This window comes from Rattus norvegicus, chromosome 20 (assembly GCF_036323735.1).
Source record: "Rattus norvegicus strain BN/NHsdMcwi chromosome 20, GRCr8, whole genome shotgun sequence".
Classification (NCBI taxonomy): domain Eukaryota; kingdom Metazoa; phylum Chordata; class Mammalia; order Rodentia; family Muridae; genus Rattus; species Rattus norvegicus.
This window is the reverse complement of record NC_086038.1, coordinates 31,283,400-31,306,744: the sequence shown is the minus strand read 5'-3', so window position 1 is coordinate 31,306,744 and position 23,345 is coordinate 31,283,400. Positions and strand designations below refer to the sequence as shown.

Here is a 23,345-nt window from a genome sequence, read left to right as displayed (position 1 = left end):
ACCATCTGTAATGGGATCTGATGTCCTCTTCTGGCATGCAGGTGTACATGCAGATAGTGTACTAATATACATAAAAACAATTAAAAAATTTTAAATAATCTTTTTATTTATTGGGGAATAATGCATAAAGCCAAGTAGTTTTTCTACATTCTCTTTTCCCTACTATTTGGGTGGTAAGTGTGAAACACAAGACCTTTGCATTCTAGGGATGTTCTCTACTAGGACATGATGCCATAGTCCTCTACTTTTTTCAAAGGTGTTTTACTTGATCTTTTGGAAATACACATATGTCTGATTCCAAAGACCCAAGGAAGAGCCTGGCCCAGTATTCTGTAGTGTCTTTATTTCAGTGCTGTCAGTTCTTAAACTAGAGTATAGCTATTACCTCCTTCACGATGCCACAAAGATGGGCACATTAGCTGTAGAGAAAAGCATAACTCAGTGACGTTTAGTCACAACAAAATGACTACCTAGTCTATCAAAATACAGCTTCGCTTTTCTTCCCCCAAGGACCTAAATTCATGGATCAAATTAAAATCCACCATGTTTCATGTTAAGTTCTAGGAGTTCTTTGTAACTATAGCATAACACTAAATGCATATGCACATTTGTTCTTCTGTATTTCCCTATAGGTACCCTCAATAAGTTTCTGAAGACCATAATTTTAGGGAAAGATTACAAGTTTTATATTATATGGTGAATCTAACAAATTGTTTATTTGGGTTCATCTCTTCAGCTCAATGTCATATGACCTACACTTGAGGCAAGTGTATAGATAAAAAGTATTCAGGTACAAAATTCTTAGTGCCTGTGTCACAAATATATTTGAGGAAAATGTCAAGTCTTCCATGGAATTACTGTCTTCTCTTTGAGAAACATGATTTCATTAGCCAGGGGCACCAACGTTCTCAACCTCTTCTGAAGTCAGGAATCCCCTTTCTGAAACTGTCTTCAGAGTGAGACAGGCCATGGTTTCATCTTCCTTGTAGATTTGAATCTCAGTTACCGAGACACCAATGTCAAAAACCCGGAGCCAACAGGTAATTTTAGCACCTCCAGCATCTTGCACACATTCACGAAATCTTCCGGTGAGAGCAATTCTATTCCTTGAAGTTTCCTGAATAATACATCTCTGTGAGGGACATCATCCCCACCCCACTCCTTGTTTCTCTAGAGATGCTAGCAATATTCCAGTCAGCTGTTGGACTAGCTGCATGTGGTACTACATACCTAAGCCTTAGTTTCCCTAGCAACTGATTTGGTTATCCCACACCTAGCAACTGATGCTCTCATCTTCTGATGCTTCTCTTTAATCTCATTAATGATTGATTTTGATAATACCACCATCTCCTTAGTCTTGATTATTAACTTATGAAGGTCTTCAAAGGCCTCAAAATGTTTTTGTCAGCTTCTTCTCCTCTCCTCCTTCTCCTTCTCCTTCTCCTTCTCCTTCTCTTTCTCCTTCTTCTTCTTCTTCTTCTTCTTCTTCTTCTTCTTCTTCTTCTTCTTCTCCTTCTCCTTCTCTTCCTCCTCCTCCTCCTCTTCTTCCTCCTCCTCCTCCTCCTCCTCCTCCCCACCCGCCCTCCCTCACTCCCTCTCTCTCTCCTCTTTGAGTTTCCTTTCAATACCTACAATTCCTACAGGTCTAGTGTTTCCTAGCTGGGAAGCTGGTGCATTCTTCCATCTTCTCTGCATTATTTCCTCTAATAAATGCCTGTAAAACAAAATCTGGCTATGTTCTTTGTTTTTTTTGTTTGTTTGTTTGTTTGTTTGTTTTTGTTTTTTTTTTTTTGTTTTCCCAGAGCTGGGGACCGAACCCAGGGCCTTAGCGTTTGCTAGGCAAGCGCTCTACCACTGAGCTAAATCCCCAACCCCTGGCTATGTTCTTTGAAGGACAGTTTGCTGTATGAATTTTTAGTGCTCTGGAATGGACCAAACTCGTTGCTTGCTGGAGCTAGGTACACAGGAAGCACGATTTTGTCACTCTTCACAGTTCCAGTGCCACGGAGTACCCATTATTTTTCAGGTCTATCCACATCAGTCTACGTGTAATAATAAGAGTTGCAGCATCAAAATCTATCCCGAGTTCTTTGATTGCCAGGAGGCCTTTGGTTCACCCTAAGCTTTGGTGCAAGGCGGGAGCCAGCCAGGCCCACCTCTGCTGCTCGCCATTGCTCCCTGGCTTCGAGCCATGCCCTCTAGTGGCCACTGGGATTGGGGAGGTCTAGAGGGAGCATGGAGATAGCAACTTCGTGTGTATCTAGAATTTACATCTCTCTATAATAACTTAGTCAGGGAAGATATAAGGAAGGAAATTAAAGACTTTTTAGAATTTAATGAAAAGGAAGGCACAGCATACCCAAACTTATAGGACACAATGAAAGCAGTGCTAAAAGGAAAGGTCATAGCTCTGAGTGCCTCCAAAAAGAAATTGGAGAGATCATATACCAGCAGCTAGACAGCACATTTGAAAGCTCTAGAGCAAAAAGAAGCAAATACACCCAAGAGGGGTAAGACAGCAATGAATAATCAAAATTAGGATTGAAATTAACCAAATAGAAACAAAAGAGAACTATGCAAAGAATCAACAAAATAAGAAGCTGATTCTTTGAGAAAATCAACAAGATAGATAAACCCTTAGCCAGACTAACTAGAGGGCACAGAGACAGTATCCAAGTTAACAAAATCAGAAGTGAAAATGGAGACATAATAACAGAAATGGAGGAAATTCAAAAAATCATCAGATCCTACTACAAAAGCCTATACTCAACAAAACTGGAAAATCTAGATGAAATAGAGGATTTTCTAGACAGATACCAGGTACCAAAGTTAAATCAGGATTAGATAAACCATCTAAATAGTCCCATAACTTTTAAGGAAATAGAAGCAGCCATTAAAAGACTCCCAACTAAAATATGCCCAGGATCATATGGGTTAAGTGCAGACTTCTATCAGACCTTCAACGAAGACCTCGTGCCAATACTTCTCAAACTATTCCACAAAATAGAAGAACACTACCTAGTTCATTCTAAGAAGCCACAGTTATGCTTATACCTAAACCATACAAAGACCCAACAAGAAAGAAATTCAAACCAATTTTCCTTATGAATATCAATGCAAAAATACTCAATAAGATTCTTGCAAATCTAATCCAAGACACATCAAAACTGTCACTCACCGTGAACAAGTAGGCTTCATCCCAGGGATACATTGGTAGTTTAATATAAGGAAATTGCTCAACGTAATCCACTATATAAACAAACTCAGAGGAAAAAAAATTCATGATCATCTCATTAGATGCTGAAAACAAACTTTGAAAAAATACAGCAACACTTCATGTTAAAAGTCTGGGAGAGATCAGAATTCAAGACACATAACTAAGGAAAATAAAAGCAATGTACAGCAAACCAGTAGCCAATATCAAATTAAATGGAGAGATACTTGAAGCAATCTCACAAAAATTAGGGACAAGACAAGGCTGCCCACTCTCTCCCTATTTATTCAATATAGTATTCGAAGTTCTAGCCAGAGAATTTAGACAACAAAAGGAAGTCAAAGGGATACAAATTGGAAAAAAAGAAGTCAAGATATCATTGTTTAAACAACACACATGGTATGCATTCATTGATAAGTGGGTATTAGCTCAAAAGCTCAAATGACCCAAGATATGATCCACAGACCACATAAAGCTCAAGAAGAAGGATGATCAAAATGCAGATGCTTCATTCCTTCTTAAAAGGAGGAACAAAAATATTCAGAGGAGGGGATGTAGAGACAAAGTTTAGAGTAGAGACTGAAGGAATGGCCATTCATAGCCTGCCCCACCTGGGGATACAGCCCATACATATACAGCCACCAAAACTAGACAATATTGTTGAAGTCAATAAGTGTATGCTGAAAGGAACCTGATATAGCTGTCTCCTGAGAGGCTCAGCCAAAGCATGACAACTACAGAGGCGAATGCTAACAGCAAACCATTGAACTGAGAATGGGGTCCCCATTGGAGGAGTTAGAGAAAGGATTGAAGCAGCTGAAGGGGCTTGCAACCCTATAAGAACAACAATACCAACCAACCAGAGCTCCTAGGGACTAAACCATTACCCAAAGGGTACACATGGACAGACCCATGCTGCGTATGTAGCAGAGGATGGCCTTGTGGGGCACCAGTGGGAGGAGAAGCCCTTGGTCCTGCCAAGGCTGGAGCCCCCAGTGTAGGGGGATAGGGTGGGGAGGTGGGAAGGGGGGTGTTTGGAGAGGGGGAACACCCTTTTAGAAGAAGGGAAGGGGGATGGGATAGGGGGCTTATGAATGGGCAACTGGGAAAGGGAATAACATTTGAAATGTAAATAAAAAATATCCAATAAAAAAGGTATCATTATTTGTGGATGATAATACACATAAGCAACCCCAAAAATTCGACCAGAGAATTCCAAAAGCTGATAAACAACTTGAGCAAAGTGGTTGGATATAAAATTAACTCAAACAAATCAGTAGCCTTCCTCTACACAAAGGATAAAGAGGCTGAGAAAGAAATTAGGGAAATGACACCTTCTACAATAGATACAAATAACATAAAATACCTCAGTGTGACTCTAACCAAGCAAGTGAAAGATCTGTATGACAAGAACTTCAAGTCTCTGAAGAAAGAAATAGAAGGAAATCTCAAAAGATAGAAAGATCTGACAAGCTCATGGATTGGCAGGACCAATATAGTAAAAATGGTCATCTTGCCGAAAGCAATTATAGATTCAATGCAATCCCCAACAAAATTCCAACTCAATTTTTCACAGAGATAAAAAGAGCAATTCTCAAATACAACTGGAATAACAAAAAACCCAGGATAGCAAAACCCTATACTCAACAATAAAAGAACTGGGAAAATCACCATCCATGACCTCAAGCTGTACTACAGAGCAGTAGTGATAAAAACCACATGATATCGGTACAGACACAGATTAGAACTGAAGACCCAGAAATAAACCCACACACCTATGGTCACTTGATCCTTGACAAAGAAGCCAAAATCATCCAGTGGAAAAAAGACAGCATTTTCAACAATTGGTTCTGGTTCAAATGGAAGTCAGCATGTAGAAGAATGCAAATCGATCCATTTTTTATCTCCTTGTACAAAGCTCAAGTCCATGTGGATCAAGGCCTTCCACATAAAACCAGATACATTAAATCTAATAGAAGAGAAAATAGGAAAGAGTCTTGAACATATTGACATGGTGAAAAATTTTCTGAACAGAACACCAATGGCTCAGACTCAATTAACAAATGGGACCTCATAAAATTGCAAAGCTTCTGTAAGGCAAAGGACACTATCAATAGGACAAAATGGCAACCTACAGATTGTGAAAAGATCTCTACCAACTCTACATCTGATAAAGGGCTATATCTAAAATATACAAAGAACATAAGAAGTTAGACTCCAAAGAATCAAATACCCCTACTAAAAATGTGGTACAGAGCTAAACAAAGAATTTTCAAATGAGGAATATAGAATGGACAAAAAGCACCTAAAGAAATGTTCAGCATCCTTAGTCATCAGGGAAATGCAAATCAGAATGACTCTGAGATTCCACCTCCCATCAATCAGAATGGATAAGATCAATAACTTGGGATAGCAAATGCTTATGAGGATGTGGAGAAAGAGGAACACTCACTCCTCCATTGCTGGTGGGATTGCAAGATGGTAAAGACATTTGGAACACAATTTGGCGGTTCCCCCAGAAAATTGGATATTGAGTATAGTTTTAAAAATATGCTACCACTTTTGCTGGGAGCTGTGACCCTGGAGCTAGTACCTGAGCTCTGGCCCCTCCTGGTTCCCTTTTGTTTCTCCCAGCTTAGCTTTGCCAAGTCTCCAGGTCCCACCCTACTTCTCTCTCTACTCACCTTTGCTTCATTGATGGAAAACACTTAGCCAGTTTATTGCTTTAGAATTTGCCTACTGGCACAGTTGCTGGGCTCAAATACCTGGAAATGCGTGCCCTTTTATTATCCTCATCTTTCCTCCTGCCCTAAGCTTAATGGCTCCTATCAGCTAGCCTCCTTGTATCTCCTTAGTTATCCACCAGTGGAAGAGGCCACTGGTTCTAGCTTCCCAGAGATCTTACATGATTGGTCCGTGCTATTTCTTCCAAAGCCTGGCTGAAAAGCCCCTTCTCTTTTCCTGCTTCTCCTTTTCCTCCTTGGACCTGGAAGTCCTACCTATTCCTTCTGCCCAGCTCATGGCTCATGGCCTCCTTTGTTGACTAAACAAAGAACCAATTAGAGAACCAGACTTTAATATTAGCACCTCCTCCTACAATTGGAAATAATTCTAACTGGAGACCCAGCCCTGGGCAAATATCAAAAAGATGCTCCAAAATATAACAAGGACACATGCTCCACTATGTTCATAGGCAGCCTTATTTATAATAGCCAGAAGCTGTAAAGAACCCAGATGTCCCTCAATGGAAGAATGGATACAGGAAATGGGGTATATTTACACAATGGAGTACTAATCAGTTATTTTTTTTATTTTATTTTTTCTTTTTTTCGGAGATGGGGACCGAACCCAGGGCCTAGCAAGCGCTCTACCACTGAGCTAAATCCCCAACCCCCTACTCAGTTATTAAAAACAATGACTTTATGAAACTTGTAGGCAAATGGATGGAACTAGAAAATATCATCCTGAGTGAGCTAAACCAGACACAAAAGAACACACATGGTATGCACTCACTGATTAGTGGGTATTAGCCCAAAAGCTCAGAATACCCATGATACACCTCACAGACCATGTGAAGCCTAAGAATAAGGAAGATCAAAGTGTGGATGCTTCAGTTCTACTTAAAAGGGGGAGCAAAACAATAACAGGAAGTAGGGGAAGGGAGGGAGCTGGAAAGGAGAGAGAAGGGGAATGAAAAAAGAAAGGCGGCAGAATCAGGTATGGGAAGATACATGAGAGAAGTACAGAGGGTCAGAAAAGTGAATTGAAATATGAAGCAGTGGGAGATGGGAAACTAAGGGTAGCCACTAGAAAGTCCCAAATACCATGGAATTGAGAAGTTCCCAGGACTCAGTGGGGATGACATTAGCTGAAATACCCAACAAAGGGGAGATAGAACCTGCAGAGACCACCTCCAGTGGACAGGCATGGCCCCGAGTTAAGGGATGGGGCCACCCACCCATCTCAAAAATTTTAACCCAGAACTGTTCCTGTCTGAGGAAACAAAACAAAATGAAGCAGAGACTGAAGGAAAGGCCATCCAGAGACTGCCCCACCTTGGAATCTATCCCATCTGTAGCCACCAAATCTGGACTCCATTGCTGATCCAAGAAGCACTGAGTCTGGTATAGTTGTTCCCTGAGAGGCTTTGCCAGCACCTAACTTACACACATGCAGATCCTCACACACAACCATTGGACTGAGCTTGGGAACCCCAATGGAAGAGTTAGGAGAAGGACTGAAGAAGCTGAAGAGAATTGAAACCCCATAGGAAGAACAACAATATCAATTAACTGGAGCCCCTGAGCTTCCTGGGACTAAGCCACCAAGCAAAGATACATAGAGGTATCCATGGCTCCAGCTACAGATAGAGCAGAGGACTGCCTTGTTTAGCATCAATGAAAAGGGAGACCCTTGGTCCTGTGGAGGCTTGATGCCCCAGCCTAAGGGTACCCTAGAGCAGTGAGGTGGGAGTGGCTGAGTGGAGGGAGGAGCAGCATTATAAAAACAAAGCAGAGGGGATGGGGGTATTTCAGAGGGGAGACCCCACTTCCTGGGGTAAATGTAAATGAAATGTAGATAAATAAAAAAACAAAAACAGAAAGTATCCCAGTTGCAATATACAATAGGTGTATTTCTTTTTTTTTCTTTTCCTTTTTCCTCCTTCTCCTCTTCCTCCTCCTCCCCTTCATCCCACTCCTTCCTGATTCTCTCTACATAGCCATGGCTGTCCAAGAATACTGTACAGACCAGACTGACTTACAACTAAGAAATCTACCTGTCTCTTCCTCCCAAGTGCTGGGATTAGAGGCACACACCACCATACTGAGGATCTCCTGAGTAAGTTTTAGAAATTAGACAACTCATATAAAGAAATAAGATTTTGAAAGCACAAACCAGAGGCTGGAGAGATTGATCAATAATTTAGAGCTTGAACTCCCCTTGTAGATGATCTGGATTCATTTTCCAGCAGCCATCAACTTACAGACCTGTAACTACAGTTCCAGGGCATCCAACACCTCTTTTTATCCTCCTAAGAGTATCTGGACTTAGGAGCACATACCACACACACACACACACACGTGCGCGTGCTGAAAATAAAATAAATTTTTCTAAAGGGAAAATATATCTTTCTGAACCTGAAGGCGTCTTGAATCCCCCAAAGTTGAAGATGGTTACTGACTTAAAAAATGTACAATGTAATACAGCAAATACAAAGGTGAATGCCAGCAGCAAACCACTGAACTGAGAACGGGACCCCCGTTGAAGGATTCAGAGAAAGGACTGGAAGAGCTTGAAGGGGCTCGAGACCCCATATGAACAACAATGCCAATGAACCAGAGCTTCCAGGGACTAAGCCACTACCTAAAGACTGTACATGGACTGACCCTGGGCTCCAACCTCATAGGTAGCAATGAATAGCCTAGTAAGAGCACCAGTGGAAGGGGAAGCCCTTGGTCCTGCCAAGACTGAACACCTACTGAATGTAATTGTTGGGGGGAGGGCAGTAATGGGGGGAGGATGGGGAGGGGAACACCGATAGAGAAGGGGAGGGGCTAGGGGGATGTTGGCCCGGAAACTGGGAAGGGGAATAAAATCGAAATGTAAATAAGAAATACTCAAGTTAATAAAGATGGGGAAAAAATGTACAATGTGAAGGAGACCTGAAGCATGGGGATGTTTTCTTCTGTTTTTCTTTGTTTTTAACCCCAAGGTACTGAATCATCCTGTTTTGTCTTCATTGCCTCTGGAATGAACATCTGCTTCTGTAGAGGGCCGCTTTAACATTCGCCACCACAAGATGGCGCTGGCTTCCACTGCGCCCCACGTGGAAGGCCAGGATAGCTTCCGCCATTACAAGATGGCGCTGGCCTCCGCCGCGCCAGCCGACTTCCTTTCAGGAAGTTAACTGCGTGCGCATGTGCAAGAGTACCTTCGTGCCAGGTCTTTGCCCACTCCGGGGCGTGCCTAATGAGATCATGGGTAAGCGACCAATCAGGTGTGGATGCGTCACGCTAGGGTGTATATAAGCCGCGCCATGCGGGCGCGCAGGGCTCTCCATAAGATTTCAATAAAAATTTTGGCTGCCGCAAGGATTCGTATGTCCCCGCGTGTTTTCTTGCTGGCGAGGTCACGCGTGGGACATGCTTCTAGCTGCCATATTCAGAAAATCTACTTAAAAGATTCTCTAAATCCTTAGAAGTGTGCCACTAGTGAAAGGAAATCCTGTCTAGAGTATGTTTCTTTACAAAGCTGTGTCACACCATCCTTTGGGCCCTCTGCTGGAAAAATAGAATCAAGTCTCAAATAATGCCTTTTAAATTGTATCCTCTAGTATTATAGATGTAGGACAGTACTGTATCATACCTCTGTGGATGTAAAATAGCTTGTACCTGCTTTATGATATGTAGTAATGACCGTGCTTTATCAGAGCTGTTTTTAATGATGTTGCTCAGAATGTTTTCTTTCCAGATGATGATTGAGAAGCTAATTTAAAAAAAAATGGTGCCAGGTACCACAAGAGTAACAGAACTGTGCAGTTTTCTCGGGTTTTGTTTTTTTACTTTTTTTTTTTTAATGGAGTGTGCTGGATGTCTCTACAGTTTTGTTCAGATGACTGCAGAACCTGGAAAAGCTGTTGCTGCTGTTGATGCATAACACACTGCTATTATTGGTCTTTTTATATAAATATAAATATATATATATACAGATATATAATTTGAATTTTTGGAAACTTTAGCTGTGCTGTCAACTTTGGAAAAAGTATCCCCGTTTACTGTGTTGAGTTGGCACTGTACAGAAATTAACAGCCATATTGGTCTAGAAATGTTGAACTTAAGTTTTTTCCATTTGTACAGGGGTAACGCACTGTATTAAATATGTAAGGTCTTATCTACGTGGGTTTGATTACAAAAACTAATAAAGTATTCTCTAAATTAAAAAAAAAAAGATTCTCTAAAAGCTATCAGAAATGTTACCACAATTGACTTTATGTCTCTCTTTTAGAAGTAAGAAGACTGGTCTTCTCTCTCTCTCTCTCTCTCTCCCTCTCTCTCTCTCTCTCTCTCTCTGTGTGTGTGTGTGTGTGTGTGTGTGTGTGTGTGTGTGTGTGTGTGTGTGTGTGTGTTGGGGGGAGGGTAACCAGTACTTCTCTAAGATCTTGGACTGTACAAAAAATAGAAAGACTATAAACATGCATTCAGCCTCTTAAGACTGTAGCTCCACACTATGATGGATGGTAATCTGAAAACCCTTTCTCCGTTGGAATATTTTTTTTCATGCAATGGAAAAAGTAAATAAGATAATAACCTTACACAAAAATACTGCAGTGAGGACAGCAGCTTAGCAACTGTCTGTCGGCCTGAAAACACCGTTGTGATTAGTATTTTTAGCCAAATATCATTGTTTTAAGATACTTTTATGGAATCTTCTTCATTTTGCTTTTAAAGGTTTCCTCTTGATTTTATCTCTTTAAATATTCACATGGTTCACTTTGGTCAAGAATTCATATTCAGTCCTTAGCTTCTTAAATAAGAATATCGGTTTTCCTTTGGAGTATCTTTGGTTTGGCATCAAAGGACAAAATGGTGAAAGAAAACTTTGAGAGAAAATTGACATTATGGCCAGCGGCTCTGGGAACAGGAGAGTTTCTTCAAAAGTAATACGATGCCTGAGATTCATTTCAGAACCAAGGACAAGGCTCTACGGTCAGGAAGGTTTTTCTCTAAGAATGAGTTTTACTAGAATCTTCTGCCTGTGTCTCTGAGTTTGGTAACCTGCCTTAGTGTGCCATGAAGTATGGGGTTGACAGCTGTCTGACAGTTTGGCAATCTGTTTCCGAACATTCAACAAGAGTTGTCAAAGCGTTGCTCAAATAAAAGTTCAAGTCACCAAATGTATTGCGCAAATTGTTTCTGGCATTTAAACAGTCTTTCTTGTGCCATTTTCTGTGCTCACAATCACACGCCGCCTGTGTGGGTTGCTCTGTTTTGTTATAGCTTCCACCCAGGGATGAACACTTACTCCGCCCTCTTATTTGAATCCTAAATGATGTTTCTTTCTATGCCTATATCTTATTATACATGATCACAAGAGGCCATTTGTCCACAAGTATACTTGAAGTATATTCTACCCATGCCCCTCTGCCCTTTTCCTTGGCCCTTGTAGTCACCTTTGCTCTGTACACAGTTTCATTTCTACCTTTATGTCAGCAATACGTACACGCATCTATGGTGTCTGGAGCCACAAATGAAAACTCTTAATATTGATCTCACTGACACTGATTTATTAGTTTACTATCTCACCAATTTTTTCCAACTAGTTGCATGACTTTATTTTTTATAACTGAAAAAAAAAAACCCTTTGTTTTCTCATGCCTTTGTTGTTTGAAACCTAGGTTGGTCCCAGGACAGCTGCTGTGAACAGTACAATAGCAACTTTGTGTTCAGATCCTCATGGCGAATTGGCTTGGAGTCTTTGGGTTAAAAAATCAAAAAACAAGACTTAGTATAGTTGGGTCATTTGGTACATTCTCCTGTTAGGTTTTCTTGCTTGCTCCCTTCCTTCCTTCCTTCCTTCTGTCCTTCCTTCCTTCCTTCTGTCCTTCCTTCCTTCCTCCTTCCTTTCACTGAAAGAAAGAATCTGAGTCTAGTGAGGCAACCATATGATTTCTGTCCTCGTTCATGTACCATACACATACGGGTCTTTTGTATTTAAGAGATGCTGCCTTTATATATCCAAATCCTTTATAAATTGAATGATTCATGTTGAAGTCCTGGTGGTCTTTTTTTATTTTAATTTTTATTGGTTGATTGTGAGTTTCACATCATGCCCCCACCCAATCCCACTCATCTCAATATCCTTTCATCCTTTCCCTCTGCCCTTGCAACATTCTAGCCCCCTCCTTCAAAAAAAAAAAGAAAGAAAGGAAAGGAAAGGAGATAAACCTCGATGTGGAAGCCTTAGTGTGTCACAGTGAGTCCCACAATACACCCTTTTGTCCACACTTCTTTACTTGCAAGCGTTCATTGCAATGAGTCACTGGTCTGGATTCAAGCTTCTGCCTCCTGCTACACCATCCGTAGTGGATCTTCATTTGGACTCCTCTTGATTATCCTGTTGTTCCTTGTGTGTGTCATGGAGATGCTGTAGCTTTTGATCTGCATCACTGGACTCTTCACATGCTCCAGCAGTTCGTATATCGGTAAATATTGAGGTGGCCAACTCAAAATCTTAGATCTGGGCCTGTGTGTAGTAGAGTTGAGAGCCTGCCAGCTCTCCTAGAGTCACACCGCCAAGGTATCCTGGCTGGTTCACCCATTGCCACAGATGGTGAGGGTCAGAGCGAGCTCTTCCACTCTCTGCACCCATAGCAGCAGGGCCAGCTCTACTCTGCTGTTCAAGCACTATGTTCACCCACTTGGGCTTCCTGACTGCAGATGTAATATGACAAGCTTCTGCCATCATGACTCCTTTGACATGATGTGGTTTTTTTTTTTCATTTTTACAATAAGAAAAGAAACGAATATGGTTTAATTGACATCACTATGTGGAGAATATTTATGCATTTATCAAACAAACAAAAAAAAAAGACAAGCATAATATATCCTAATATGACACTTACTGCACTTAGAATATGTGACTATAAGGATATCATCATCTCAAATTTCATAATCTTCTGTATTTTTACTATCTCCATTTTTTTTTCCAAACCCAGGGCCTTGCGCTTTCTAGGCAAGCGCTCTATCACTGAGCTAAATCCCCAACCCCTACTATCTCCATTTTAACTAAAGTTTTCTCAAAATTTTAGCCTTTGAAGTTAACTAAAAATTCATCTTTATTGTCCATAGTCACCTAGAAATAAAAATATAAAATTTTCTTCACAATTTTAGCATTTTACAATAGCATGTAATAGTTACTGAGCACAGCGGAAATGTCCCTCATATTAATATTTACTGTAATAAACATGTTACATATACAAGGTTATTTAAGTTTACAATGGTATTATATTATTACATTTTTACTGTCCCTATATGAGTTATGAGGAAACAAAGACTGCAAGAAGATAGATTTTTCTGTAATTAGATATAGGAAAAAAGTGATCCTAAGTCTAAACAGATACAGAAACTTGGGTACCCAGAATAGAACCGAGTTATTCAAGCTTGTCCAGCTGGTCAGTGTAAAAAGAATCAGTAACAATTTGACGCAGAGTTCATGTTATATAATGTAAGAATTTCTTTGTATATTCTACTTTTATTCCTTATACTTTTGTCATGAGAATAAGAAAATCCTTAAGGAATATACTTCAATTCTTCTTTTCCTAGAGTACAAATATCTCTGAGTGGTGTTTCTAAACTTGGTGTCTGAGAGGTCATTTCTAATGAAAAAAAAAATCTTACCTGACTAAAACCCATGGTCTTTATAAACACCATTCTCCAATGGCCATAAACATTGTATGAAAATGCTAATAATGGTATTATGTAGGATGATGTCATTACGCAGATGAAGGAAGGTACAAGATAGAACGAGGCCTGTCATTGGATGAGAAGGAAAGCTGGGCAGGAGGAAAGTTCTAGAGAGGGGAGGAGACTGGAACGAGGAAGAAGCAGCAGAGAGAACATGGAGGTGGTTGTTAAGATTCCTCTCTGCACATTTACAGGTTGCTATGAATATTCTTAAGGGATACATGTGTACAGGGCTTTGTATGTCTAGATGAGCAAATTATGTATTATCGATTGAATCAGAAGTTATTGAGCTCTGTGTTCTTTCTGTGGCGATTTAAGTTTAAGAGAGTGTGTGGTGGCTGGACACGCTAACCCGCAACGAGATTGGGATGTGTATGTGTGGCATGGTGGCAACCTGCCTTGGGAACTGGATGGTAGAGAGATTGTTGCCAGGCTCAGAGAGAAGCCATCGGCTGTGTGATATGGGATGGAGCAGAGCGGATGAGAGACTTTGCTGACTGAGATGAAGATATCTTGGGGCACTACACTGCCAGACCTAGTGCAGGGGAAAAGACAGCTATTTTTTTTAATAATTTTACAGCAACAGTATTATACTTTTAAACCGAAGAATTAAAAATAAAAATTGTGTCACAAATTTTTCTTTTTCGGCTTTTATTTTCATGTGCTAGCCTGAGCTAAATATGCTTTGTCTGATGCTGTGGGTCTTTCACTCAATCTCCCTTCCTGCTATGGCATTGCTTGTCCACAAAGTTGCTGACCTCCATGCTGGCTCAACTCAAATGCTAAGCCTTTTTTCTTTCTGTCTTCCCCTCATAAGCCGTTTCTTAGATTTATAGCTTGCCTGCCATGGAGTTTTTTTTTTTTTTTTAACTCATCTAATATGTTTGTCCTTGAGGTTACATTGAGATTACAATCTGATCTGAAGCTCTTTTATTACTAAGACAAAGACTCCCAACAGGGGACTCTGATTTCCCCAGTAACGTGTGTGACTCTGGTGGACTCCCAAAATCTTTTGGTAATGCCTGAATGCGGATACCTGTGTGACAAGGTACAGATTCTTGGGCATGTGTAAGAGGAGTAGAGCTGTCTCTTATCGTAGCTCTATTTTTATGAGTTGTTTTCAGAAGACTTCATCCTGATTTCCACAGTACCTTAATCCGCTTACACTGCCACTGATAGTTAATAAAGGTCCCTCCTGTCCCACACCCTCACTAGCGTTTGTACTAATAAGGTAAAGATAGAGACAGAAAGAGGAGAGTGGTGATGAACATTTGTGTTTATTTACATTTCGAATGTTACCCCCTTTCCCGGTTTCTGTCTGGAAACCCCCTATAACATTCTCCCTCACCCTGCTCCTACGAGGATGCTCCCCTACCCACCCACTCTCACTTCCCAGCCCTGGCATTTCCCTACACTGGGGCATCAAGTCTTCCCAGGACCAAGGGCCTCTCCTCCCACTAATGATGAACAAGGCCATCCTCTGCTACATATGTGACTGGAGGCACGGGTCACTCCACATGTACTTTTTGGTTGGTGGTTTAGTCCCTGGGAGCTCTGTGGGGTCTGGTTAGTTGACATTGTTGTTCTTCCTATGGGTGGCAAGCCCCTTCAGCTCTTTTGCCTAACTCCTTCAGTCGAACAGTTGGCTACAAGCATCTGCCTCTGTATTTGTCAGGCTCTTGCAGAGCCTCTCAGGAAATAGGGACAGGCAGCAAAGAACGATAAGACCCGTGGGCGAGAATAGGGATTATTAATTGTCCCTACCAGTGCTGGGGCTACACTCGGAGCTCGTGTGCCTGAGTCAGAGAGCAGTTTATCCGGACCCAGCCTGGCATTTTAAACTGTCTAAAAAAAGGGGCGGGGGAGGAAAAGTCTCACTCAAGGGAAAAGGGTCGAGGGTCGGTGAAAGGATCCATCCCCAGGGGCAACACAGGAATAGCTCCAAGCTCAAGAACACTCCCCTGAGACCATGTGTACACCATGGAAAGTCAAGCTCTGAGGTAAAGAAAGTGCACAGAGGTTGAGTTGGTCACTGATCACTGGCCTGTGCTTGAAGAAGGTGCTCTCCTTGGCAGGAAGCTGCAAGCAGGGCATCACCAGCTGGGCTGACCAGCCAGTACGTGGGACACATACCTCAGCGGGATGCCACAGGAAGTGAAACACAGAGAGTGGCTAGAGTGAAGGGAAGGTATACCAATGCTTGGACATAAAGAACCTCCTTCCATTTATCAGACTGCTGGCTGTAATTGTGAAGATCCCATAAAAAGTGAGGAATTTTTGGTAGCAGGAGAAGAGAGACCGTGTGGTTGATGAGGGCCTGTCCACGTGGCAAGAGGTGGCACCACATAGTGAACCACGGAGGGCAGTGGTAGCAGCAGCAGCAACTTACATGGTGGAAGTCCTGAGTCCCACAGCAGCCAGCAGGTGGCAGTGTCCAATGGCACAGCGGACACAGCGGGATGCAACTGCAGGACATGCAGTGGCGATCAAGTAACCCTTCTCACCAGAGCCCACATGAGCCAGCAGCCCAAGCCAAGTGATTGCAGGTTGGGGACCAGCAGGCGCTGCAGGGGACCGGCGGGTGCTGTGGCTCCATCTCTCCCCACCATGGCACCACGCGAGCGCAAGTGTGTCGGCGCCAGCACCGAGCTGGTACCGAGAATCGGGCGAAAGCCTACGGGATGAAAGAAACACACATACACACACACACAGGTTATCGTGTCAAGCCAGGAGAGGAAGAGAGGAAGAGAGGGAGAGAGAGAGAGAGAGAGAGAGAGAGAGAGAGAGAGAGAGAGAGAGAGAGAGAGAGAGGAAGATGGGAAGGAAGAGTGAGAGTGAGGAAGAAGAGTGAGAGTCTCCTGTAGCTTTATTCACCACTTATATACCCAAGTCTCCAGGTAGAAAATAACTGGGAAGCACAGTGGGAAACCCTGGCTCGTGACTACCTGGCTCGTGACTTCGGTAACAAAAGACCAACTACGAGACCTGATTAGGGAGAAATCCCAGAAGACCAGCCTAAATCTCAAGGATAAAGGCTGAGGAAGTAAAAGGCAGAAGTAAATTGACCACCACCCAGGTGTGGTCCAGGTGTGTCAGTTCCACATGCATCAGCCGGGCTCAGCAGAGGTCATGCAGTGGAGATATCGGGTGTTTACTACTTGGTCTTTTCTTCCTGTGCCGTAAATACATGGGAGAGGCCTCTGTCCAACAATCCCATGACTTCTTAACTGTGGCCATGCAGTTACAAAGCAGCCAGGCCCAAATCCAATATGGCACTACATCTCCCCCGTTATTCTTTTATAAAAAAACCATTAGGTGGAAGTAGTGGTCTGAGAGAGATCAGACATGCCTCACAGAGTGCCCAGCTCGGCCATGGCGAGCCACTCTTGCAGTTAGGACTGCACCCCAATGGCTAGAAATGAACTTATGCTGTAACACACCGTTCTGGGCTATACGTGTGTTTATTGGGGGAGAAACTGGGCAGAGGAGCATTTGACCGGCCCGTACGTTTAAACGGGGTGTAGCCACCTCTGTCTTAGGATCGACCTCTCAAACCCCAGCCTTATCTGTCATAGGATCACCTTGTCGCCCCCAAGGTTCCTGTCTTAGATTGGTCAAGGGTCAGAGGAAGTTGCCCGTCCCTGAGGATAGCTACATCAGGTCATCTTCTCATTCCTCTTACTTGAGCCCAGGGGCGAAGGAGCAGAGGCCAGATGGCGTTAATTTAAGAGATTGTGGAAGTTGAGCCTCTCCCGATAAGTAGTGGGCACCTCATCTGGTTCTCCTCAGCTGCTACCACCAAGGGCCGTAGTCAAGCCGCTCCTATAATCAAATTTAGAATTCCCAATTGTTAGCAACTACTCCAGAAAGTTCACACACTGTGCTTGCCTAACAATAGATTGGGGGAGGGTAACTCCAGACACTGCAGACACAATGGCTGCAGCAGAAATGGCTGCTACAATAGCAGCGAAAATGCCAAGGTCTTTCCCAGGACAGTTCAGGATCAGTCATTCTTCTCTGGAGCAACCAGCAGGCAATGGAACCATGTCTGAGATCTGCAAATCCAGGGCAGAGTTCCCCAGTCCACAGCAGCTTCCAGCAAGCAGCAGTGCACAGAGGGTTGGAGGGCAAGCCTCGGTGGGACAGGACACACTGACTGCAGCAACGCCAGAATTTCTGTGATGACAAAAGATGAGGGGGAATCCTCCGTCTTCCTCTAAGGGCACAGGAATGACTCCAGGAACCAGAACCACGAGAGCTGAATCTTCATGCTCCCAGGATCAGCATGGCTCACCAGACTCTCAGGCAGCTGGCACACTCCTGTAGCATTCTGTAGAAAAAACACAAACATTCCCTCTTCCCCATATAAAATACCTGGACAGGATCATGCCAATATGTGGGTCTTTCTATTTCACCTAGGCAGAAGTATGCCTAGTTGTAGGGTGCCATAAACCTTGGCATCCAAATTTTAAAATTGAAATAAAAGGAGCATTATTTAGCGTACAGGGATAGCTCCCCCTTTTATTTATTAAAATTGTTAAAATATTATTTATTAAGATAAGTCCTCGAGTATTAAATTGAGGACACTGAGCACTTGCATTTATAAATTGACTTGTATACCAAATTATTGTTTCCAGCATTATTGTTTTGATGATATAAAAATGAGACTTTTTGACTAATTGTTTCTATGTAAGGCCTATAATCTGCCTGGTATTATTGTCGTCCCTTGCTAAGGGTTCCAGGCAATCCAGTTTGAGTTCTTAAATGGCCCATAAAGGAACAGTACTTAGTGCTCTTAACCACTAAGCCATCTCTCCAGCCCCTCACCAGCTTTATTTACCTAAACATAAGCATTAATTAGAAATGTCAAATCCTGTAAACAAGGTCCAGTTTTAGCCTTATTTAGAAATCCCTGAGTTGGCAGGGTGAGGCTGGGCATTGAAAGTAAGCAAATGGAGTCTTCCTCTTTTCATGAGGGTGTGTTATCAACTCCATTACCATTTTCAAAGAGCTGGGTCTATGGTGTTGTTTAGTTCTCTGAGCCAGAGCACTGAAAGGACAGTGAGTTGTCAGACATTCACACTGAAATCACTCACTGATTTCAAGTAGAAAACCTGCCTCTAATAAAGCATTAAGTAATTGTAAAATTTGAGGGCTAGTAGTATCTAAAAAAAAAAAAAAAGGAAAACTTTTTAATCAATTGTAAAACCACAAGCCACACATTGGCTATAAGTATATGAATTGAAAGCTTGATTTTTAACATTTAAAAACAGTGGCTACAGCAAGTAATTTAATAGTCTGTGTTGAAGCAGGGGAAACTCAAGAGAATAAACAAGTGATCCAATCATACATGTAGCCTTTTCATTAGATGAACCACCTATAAATACATAAGTGCATTTTCTATGGGTTGCATGCACAAATTTACAGGAAATACAAAAGCATGTAAAGAGTAAAATTATCAATGGAAATTTGTATATGTAATAGGCCAAATATCAGTATTTTGTAATAACCAATTAAATTGCTGTTTGGACTAAGGTATGTTTCACCAGGTTTCTTTTTAAAATACTTCCATGACTCTAGCCTACAATTCTGTATTAACACAGCTGAAGTTTTATCTCCAATGTGCATAACAAAGACCTAAGTCCTCTGGTAAGGTGAGGTACTTAGCCAATTAACATATCCTTAGAAGCTTAAAATTAGCTTCAAATATTCTTTTCTGGAGTAGTGTAACAGCTACTCCCCAAATATTAAAGCTCATTTTGAGAGCAAAGGTTTGTAGTAAAAATTTCCATATACCTTGAAAGATTTAAGTTCTAACTTCTTACAATGAAGAAGCAACGAAATTACATAATACAAGGCTGTTAGCAATCCTCTAAATCTATCTTGAATGGCGGTTGAAGTAAGCAAACAGGCTATAATGCTCTCACAAGTTCTAAAACCTCATCAATCCTTCGTAAATCTTGTAACAATCTCTACCTGTTTGATTTTTTTCTCAATTATAAATAAGTTTGAGTTACTCAATGTAACACTGGCAATCCTTAATTACAATCCTTACGTTCTCCTTGTAACACCAGAGCACAACCACAAGGTCACCTGAGTTCTGAGTAGTGACTAGGCAGCTGTCCTTGGGGCAGTGGAATTAGCATTAAAATACAGATAACTTCAGGGCAAACCACAACTTTGGAAAGCAAAACTTAACCTCTAACAAACTAGTCTCCAAAATCCAGTCTCCAAAACACCGGAGTCTATCCTTCATGCTACTAAGTTTGACTGCCAATTCCTACATATGAACGCACGATGGTGCAGTCTCCAATACCTCAACAAAGAGACATTGCCCTAAATCTTTTAGAAGCCTGATTTCTAGGATAAGAATTCCATAAAAATATTATCTCAATTTAGACCTGTTTCCCTAGGTTGGCTCATGCCACATGTTGTCTAGAATGACTTCATACAAATTACAGTTTTAAGCCAACTTTCTGTTACCAATATTATACTTTTTTAACCATATCCAATAACTTGAAAGCCAATAGTCCATAACCAAGGCATGTAGAGCATATTTATACATTTAAAACCAATCAGAAACAAAATTGAAGTGGCTACACCTATCTTTAATATTTAGACCAAGCACCATTTTTACTTTTCTAGCTATGATTTTAAAAGAAGCACCTTGTCACCTGTTGAGTCAAACAATAAGTCAGGGATTTTTCTAAGAGAAACAGCCATCCGCTTCCTTAACATAGAAGCTGAGGAGCTGCTGGCTCCTTTAAGATTGGCTACTGTAAACATTTAGCCAGCCCCCTGGGGAGCTTGCCCAGCAGATTTAGGCTTCTAGCTACAAATGTAGGCTCCAAAAGCCAATTGAAACTCTTTATTTATTTGTACCTTTTTTTGAAAGGAGTTAAAACTACATCAATGGATGAATCAACCAGCATTTAAAATTTTAACCTTTTCTTTTAAACATGAAACACAAAACATTTAAACAACGAGAAACAAAAACCACAGACATAAACTGACAGACATGGACAGCTTGGTGCACCAAGGACAAACAATAGACATAAAGGGAAAAAACTAGATGGTGTCCCACCGAAGGGACCCACATATCCTACCTATGGAACCCAGAACCAGAAATAAGCATTTCTCCAATAGGAGCCAGCAGAGAGGCAGGACGTCTCCTGCTTTCCCTCTGTTCCTAGGAGAGCTCTGAAAAGGTTTTTCTTTCTCCAAAGCAACCGCGGAGAGTCCGGGAGGACTGTTTTTCCCCAACCCGTTCTCTCTCATGTCTAGGGTATAAACTATCTCTAGTCAGGGTCCAAAGACTAAAATATAACTCTAACAGAACACATATGCAAAAACACTTTACCGTTACCTTGTCCCTTTTTTATGACAAGTTTTACTCAGGCTAGCCCAAATCATCCAGGCCTTTCCTGACCCATCTTACGTCCAATCCGTCCCTTCTCCTCCTATGCCGGCCGGGCTCCAGGGACGTCCCGTAGGTGGTACCCCCTTTCTTCTCCGATCTCGGTGGGACCTCCATTTGTCGGCGCCAGCACCGAGCTGGTACCGAGAATCGGGCGAAAGCCTACGGGATGAAAGAAACACACATACACACACACACAGGTTATCGTGTCAAGCCAGGAGAGGAAGAGAGGAAGAGAGGGAGAGAGAGAGAGAGAGAGAGAGAGAGAGAGAGAGAGAGAGAGAGAGGAAGATGGGAAGGAAGAGTGAGAGTGAGGAAGAAGAGTGAGAGTCTCCTGTAGCTTTATTCACCACTTATATACCCAAGTCTCCAGGTAGAAAATAACTGGGAAGCACAGTGGGAAACCCTGGCTCGTGACTACCTGGCTCGTGACTTCGGTAACAAAAGACCAACTACGAGACCTGATTAGGGAGAAATCCCAGAAGACCAGCCTAAATCTCAAGGATAAAGGCTGAGGAAGTAAAAGGCAGAAGTAAATTGACCACCACCCAGGTGTGGTCCAGGTGTGTCAGTTCCACATGCATCAGCCGGGCTCAGCAGAGGTCATGCAGTGGAGATATCGGGTGTTTACTACTTGGTCTTTTCTTCCTGTGCCGTAAATACATGGGAGAGGCCTCTGTCCAACAATCCCATGACTTCTTAACTGTGGCCATGCAGTTACAAAGCAGCCAGGCCCAAATCCAATATGGCACTACACAAGTGGCCCATGTTGAGAGACCAGTAGTCACAGGGAGATCAAAAACTGAGTACGGGTCACCAATGTTGGGGTAGAAATTTCAGCTCACGCCCAGGCAAAGCACACCAAGTCAACATGGTTCCACATGGAAAGGTTTAATGAGAGAAGAAGGGTATAAAGGGGGATAAGTAAAGGCCAGCCATGAGCACGTAGAGGGAAGGGGGAATGGAGAGATTAGGGACAAAGAGAAGAGGGCAAGAGAGAAGAGAATAAGAGCAAGAGCAAGAGAAGAGTAAGAGAAAGAGGAGGGGCTAAGCAGCCCCTTTTATAGTCAGGTATGCCTGGTTGTTGCCAGGCAACTGTGGGGTGGAGCATACCTGGCGGTTGCCCGTTAGCTGTTGGGGGGTGGAACTTAGAATACCAACAATAGTTGTCTTCAGTTTCAAGAAAAAAGTCTCATTTCATCTCTTTTTCATCATAGCCTTGAAGGAAATAAATTATTTACCATGTTCACTCAAATGTCATGTCAGAGATCACCACTTGTGTTTCTGGACTTTGAAACATTTAGAGTAAGTAATAAAGTTTGCTTTACGTGTGGCAGGTTCATTTACAGAAGTTTATCAGGCCATTCTTATACTCCGTCGGTGGCTTCTGTTCATCTTCTGTTGAGATTTCATCTGGTGATAAATATTCGTCTGTTGCAGTGTGTAGAATGGCGGGCTCATCATCTAAGTTGTCCATTGTTTATTGACCAAGCCAGCTCAGTCAGTCGACAGGTCCTCCAGGACAGGAGCAAGGATTACAAAGTAAACTGACAGGGCTGGGGATTTAGCTCAGTGGTAGAGCGCTTGCCTAGCAATCGCAAGGCCCTGGGTTCGGGCCCCAGCTCCGAAGGGAAAAAAAAAAGTAAACTGACAATTAGACAACACTCTAGCATGACCCCAGCCAATTCTGAGGCTGAAGTCAGTTTATTTTTTTTTTTTCAGTCTGCTTTTATATCACTTTAAGTACATGCAAAATAATATCAGTTTTGGGTCAAGGAACAAGCCAGGCAATAAACGAAATCCCATTAACCCCTTTCTAGGGGCTAATCAGGATGACCAAGACAAAAGGAATGCCATACACGCCTCCCTGGAGCCTGCTCTGAGCTTTGCTTTAACTCAAATGTAAATGTCCTTAATCGGAGCCCATTTCCTGAGTCCTAGCCCAAAGTCAGATTCCTGGAGCTTACTTCTTTGTCCTGTTTGGACATCAAATTTCTGCCAAGTTTTAGAAGCAGCCCCCAAAAGCTCTCCACAGTTGATTTAAATACCAGGAAGTGTGTGGTCCTACATTTCTAGTAAGGTTGCTTATGGAAGAGATGTAAGTGGTTCCTGTTTTTGTTTTTTATATTTTTACAAATTCCTTTCAAATGTTCTTTGATAAACAGCCTGGCTCGGACGTCAGTAATTAGTCAAGGCTACATTATGAGTCTTGATTTTCATGCATCAGCGTCCTGAGTACAAGCCAAAGTAC

General features: G+C 42.1%; 1 pseudogene; it reads right to left on the bottom strand.

The window, feature by feature from the left end:
- Positions 1-355: 355 nt before the first annotated feature.
- Vps36-ps1 (vacuolar protein sorting 36, pseudogene 1) lies at positions 356-22,571 on the bottom strand (annotated as a pseudogene).
- Positions 22,572-23,345: the final 774 nt, after the last annotated feature.